The 5765-nt window shown below is 39.6% G+C and overlaps 1 protein-coding gene across 1 annotated transcript in view; it reads right to left on the minus strand.

Moving 5' to 3' along the window:
- SKAP1 (src kinase associated phosphoprotein 1) overlaps positions 1–5765 on the minus strand; it is a gene marked incomplete at its 5' end in the record, with an annotated part of 275060 nt that overhangs the window by 92488 nt on the left and 176807 nt on the right. The window lies entirely within an intron of this gene.

Genomic DNA, 5765 nt, shown 5'->3' on the forward strand with positions numbered 1-5765 from the left:
TGGCATCATAACTCACAGCAATCTCAAACTTTTGGGCTGAAATGATTTTCGTGCCTCAGCCTCCCAAGTAGCTGGGACTACAGGCACCTGCCACAACACCTGGCTAGTTTTTCTATATTTATTTATTTATTTAGAGACAGAGTCTTATTATGTTGCCCTCGGTAGAATGCTATGGCATCACAGCTCACAGCAACCTCAAACTCTTGGGCTCAAGTGATTCTCCTGCCTCAGCCTCCCAAGTAGCTGGGATTACAGGTGCCTGCCACAATGCCCGGCCACTTTTGCGTTGTATCTGTCATTGTTGATTTTACCTGGCCTGGGCGGTTCAAACCTGCCAGCCTTGATGCATGTGGCTGGTGCCCTACCCACTGAGCTACGGGTGCAGCCTAGTTTTTCTGTTTTCAGTAGAGACAGGGTCTTGCTCTTGCTCTTGCTTAGGCTAGTCTTGAACTACTGAACTTGAGCAATCCACCTGCCTCAGCATCCCAGAGTGCTAGAATTATAGGATTATAGGCGTGAGCCACGACATCTGGCCACAAATATAAATCTGAATGAAAGAATCCAGACCCACAAGATACATGTACATGTTTATATAATATGATTCTGTTTATATAAAGTTCAGCTACAGACAAAATTACACTGGTCATAGAAGTCAGAATAGTAGTTACATTTTGGGAAATAATAATTAGGACGAAACTCAAAGAAAAGCTTCAGGGGTGCTGGTTATGTTCTGTATTTTGATATGAGTGGGCATTACTTGAGTATGTTCCCTTTGTTAAGAAAAATTATTGAGCTCTACATTTACGATTTATGTGCATTTTTCCATACATATAATATACTCCAATAAAATAGTTTATAGAAGAGCCAACAGTGTAATTTGTTACTAATTAATTCCTTTGTCAACTCCTGAAATGTTAGGAGACAAAGGAAGAACGACTAAGAAAATTTCTCTTTGAGTAAAATCTAGTACAGAATTAGGGCAGTGCCTGTGGTTCCGTGAATAGGGTGCTGGCCCTATAAACCAAGAGTTTGAATCCGGCCCCAGCCAAATTGCAACAAAAAATAGCCAGGCATTGTGGCAGGTGCCTATAGTCCCAGCTACTTGGGAGGCTGAGGCAAGAGAATCACCTAAGCCCAAGAGCTGGAGGTTGCTGTGAGCTATGATGCCACAGCACTCTACCGAGAGCAATAAGGTGAAACTCTGTCTCTAAAAAAATCAAACCAAACCAAACTACTACAGAATTATTGAAAAAAAATTCCAGAGAAATTAAAAAGCATGGTTAAAAGAATTTGTGTTTCTTAGCCTAAAGCTCATAAGGCTAAATGGTGACCTGCTTCCAGAAGTGTTCAACCTTTTTGTTTTTCTGCTACACATTGGAAGTATAAGAGTTGTTTTGGGCCACACATTAAATATAAACAAACATTAATGAAAGCTGATGAGCAAAAAAAAAAAAAAAAAATCTCTGCATATGCATACTTTTCACAATTTCCAACACCACAGATAAGCAAAAAGTCCTCAGATGATCTTCATGTGGCTTGCAGGCTGCAGGTTGAACACCCCGAACCTTCAGGTACCATATATTACGTATATTACATTATGTCAAGGGTTTTATAGGAGGGTGCTGACCAGCAAGAAGAAGACATTGGCTTAAAGTAAAACATGAAGAATATCAGCTGGCCATTAGAAGGAATTTCTGGAGCAGGAAGTTAAATAATTGTGGAATCAGAAATGCTGGATATCTTTAAGAAAAGATAACCATCTGTTAGGTAAACTGATCCACAAGATGAGATCTCTTTCAGTTCTTTTTTCAGTACAACGGTGGGATAGTGGAATAGTTTAAAAACCTACCCTTCCCAGAGAACACTGAGGTTTTAGGGCTTTTCCTCTAACCTCACTTATCAATGGTGAAACATCCCTGGCTCCCCAGTTGCTCTCTCTGGAAGTCTCTGTTGCCTGTTTCTCTTGATGATAAAGGAGGGAGAAAGCCCTTATTGTAATTCTGTGATGAAAAATGGTATGTAAATGCAAAGAATTATTAATATGATAAATATAGTCAGCTATAATCCTGATGGCATCAGAAATGTCTAAATGGTAACTTTGAATTTGACACTTGTTCAGAAATTCAGTTGCATGTTCTACGAGTACAAGTACCATGGAAGGTCCTGAGAGAAAGAACAGATGACCTCTAGCTGAATACCTGAAATTGTTAATTAATAAATAATAAAAGAAAGTATATGATTAGGTGGTATAATAAATACACAAAGTTCAGAGAAGGGAATACTTGTAGACTGTGAAAAAAGTAGTTTGATCTGGAGTCTGAGAGAGAGAAAGGAGATGGGAGAAGGAGGAGGAGGAGAGGTAAGAGGAGGAACTTTCCAGGTAGGGAACAGCACAAGCAGGGGCTTGAAAGTCTATGCTGTCTTGGCACCTGTAGTTCAAGTGGCTAAGGAGCCAGCCATATACACCAGAGCTGGCGGGTTTGAATTCGGCCTGGGTCCGCCAAAACAATAATGACAACTACAACCAAAAAATGTCCAGGCATTGTGGCGGGCAACTGTGGTCTCACTGCTTGGGAGGCTGAGGCAAGATAATCGCTTGAGCCCAGGAGTTGGAGGTTGCTGTGAGCTGTGATGCTATAGCACTCTACACAGGGTGACAGCTTGAGGCTCTGTGTGGAAAAAAAAAGAAAGTCTATGCTGAGTATGGTGTGTTCTTGGCCAACAGGAACTTGACTGAGTCCTAGAATATTCATTGGATGTTCAGGGGTCGGTGTGTTCTAGGAGAAAAGCTTGACATTTATTCTATGAGCTTAGGAAAAACTCTGAAAAGACTTCAAAGGTCAAGATAAGAAGTTCTAATAACCTAGTCTTCCTCTCAGTTTTGCAGAGTCATTGGAAGTTTTCAGTTAGGAAATGAGATGATGAAACCAGTGTTTTCCTAGCAATAGAGATGATTTAAATATAACCACAACTATTCTCTTATTACTGAGCTATTCCATTGTTTGAATAGAATAATAATTTTTAACAAATTAAACTAGTTCTTCCTTAGATTCTTTCTGAAACAATGGGGCATACCTATACCTAGTTCATAGATAGGGAATATTATCAAATTTAAGTCCCCTCCGCCCCCAATTTTCTCTTAAAACTTGGGGTTTTTTTTCTTTTTTTTGAGACATTGTCTCACTTTGTCACCCCTTGGTAAAGTGCTGTAGCATCATAGCTCACAGCAACCTTGAACTATTGGGCTTAAGCGATTCTCTTGCCTCAGCCTCTCAAGTAGCTGGAGCTACAGGCACCCACCCCCAGCTATTTTTTTGTTGTAGTTGTCATTGTTGTTTGGCAGGCCCAGGCCGGTTCAAACCTGCCAGACCAGGTGTACGTGGTTGGTGCCTGAGCCGCTGAGCTATAGACGCTGAGCCAAAACTTGGGTTATTTTACAATTTTTCTTTAGGTAGCCAGAAAAGAACAAACAGTAAGCAAATATATTAATGGAAATTTTTGGAGACCACTAATTATGCTCAGTTTGAGAAGGCCATGCTTAGTGCTTTTTAATTTAATTAAATTAATTAATTTTTTGCTTAGTGGCCTTTTTAAAGAGGGGACTATGGGTATACTCCTGGTTGAAAGTTACATGTCATATTTATGTCAGTACAGTTGTTTGTATAATGAAACATATAGTCAATGAGGTTTTGCCAAGTCTATCATAATACATTTGAGAACTACTACTTTTATATAGCCATTTTTGAGTCTATTCAATTTCTACAGATTTGGAAAGAACTATAAAGAATTATAGGAAGTAGGATTTATAATTTAATAGGGAAGGGTGGTCTACTATGGCCTCTGGCTAGTTCATAGTAAAGTGGAATAGTACCTATATCTCTAATACAGAAATGTAAATTCTCTGAAGTAAAATAGTATATTTCAATACGCTTCCCCTCAGTCAGTAATACTGACTTAGAGATAAATGGGATTGCATGAGTTAATGGCTGCCCCACAGAGGTTCTCTGTAGTCCTAGCTCTTGGCACACACAGTAGGTGCTTAATAAACATTTTATAAATCAATGAATTAAAGGACCGAAGATAGCAGGGAGTCAGAGACTTTTAGGCCCTGTTATTGATTTTGCTGCACATTTATTTATCAAGTAGATTTGGGTATATAGCCCCTCTGTGCTCATTTTTTTCCCTCTGTGAAATCAAAATGATAAAACATCTTTTACAGAAATATAGTGATGGTTGAGATACTGTGTGCAAAATGATTTGTATTCCTTGGAAGAAAGGAATCTTATAAATAGAAGGCATTGTTCAGGTTACTCACAGCATTCAAATTTAATTTGTAGCACATGGAATATGTAGAAGGCCCGTGACCTTTGTAATGAAAGCTGCTGGGCCCTGGATACCCATGGAGAAAATCTTTTTCTCCTTGTTTTATTGGCTGAAAGAGAGTTGACTGCCTCTCCTCTGCCTGTCTATTCTTACTATGGTGCGCTCATTTTCCTCAGGCTCATCTCAGTTTATCATTATGAATATCAAAATGAGCAGGTCCTTTAAATTGGAGAGGGTGGAAGGTGCATACATCTGAAAGAACAGTAATAAGGGCCCTCAACTTAAGAATGAACAGTCGAGAGAGATGGGTAAAGAAGACTGACCAGGATGTGCGAGAAAAGACAGATCAATCCCAACGATTCATCATGCCAGGAGCTGTCCTAATAATCAAAGGTATCAGCCGGGGTGATGTATAGCTGATGTCACTTGGTGAGACCCTTAACAAGGCAGCTAGTACAACAGCTGCTGCTGGTCAGTGAGTATCACAGCACATGCCAAGCCAGGGCAGGAGAACACAGACCATCCATCACTGACCCAACCTAATGGCTAGGCTTATTAGTAAACATTCTCTGCGGCTGACAGCCTGTAATGGCACAGGATGTTCTCTGACTGTCCCCCAAATAAACTGACCCACCTGACAGATGTGTGAAATCTGTGGTCTCTCTTCAGATTCTCTAGGCAAGTACAATTTATTCTATTTTATTGATAGAGGCAAGAGTGGGTCTTTAGGAAGAATAAGAGAAAAGAGTTATGTATAAAGTCCCCATTTAGCAAATGCATTTGTAATCTATTCTTCCCCCCAGATAGGTTTTTCTCTTCTTAACCATAAATCAGAAAAGTGACAGTGTATGTTGACATGTATGCATTATTCTATAGGCACTACTGTAGGTGAGTTTCATCTATATCTTTCCCTATTATGGATCAGAAATTCCCAAAGTGGAAATAAAATCCACTCTCTGTACTGAAGATCTCTAAGTCTACTTTAACTACATTATGTTCTTGGAGGGGAAATCTTAATGGACTAAGTATGAGGTTTGAAATATCTAGACTTCCTGGAACCACAGGTTCAATTCCCAGCTGAATCAGCTCAGTCCTCCAGTCTTCACTGGCAGATAAAGTAAGATAACTAAGAAGCTTACTGTGCACAAATCTCTTAGATGAGTAGCAGTGACTCACAGTCTTGCCTGCTTTTCTTTTTTTTTCTTAAAGTGGACATTAAACTTGATTCTGGTGTTTTTGACTTCCTTGAAACATTCTGTATAATATGCATGGTAAATCTCATGTTTATTGTTCAAAAAGGATGTGTCCTTTAGGGTGAGATTGACCCTCTGCAAATGTGAGATATTTTTAAGCATCTGGAGTTTCAAATGGGCAGGTTGTTACAATTCCAATTACTCCTTCACTCCACACTTTTGGTTGCCTGGACATGAGCTTCTGGTCTT

This window comes from Otolemur garnettii, unplaced genomic scaffold, assembly GCF_000181295.1.
Source record: "Otolemur garnettii isolate 467f Iridium unplaced genomic scaffold, OtoGar3 scaffold00018, whole genome shotgun sequence".
In the NCBI taxonomy this organism is placed as follows: domain Eukaryota; kingdom Metazoa; phylum Chordata; class Mammalia; order Primates; family Galagidae; genus Otolemur; species Otolemur garnettii.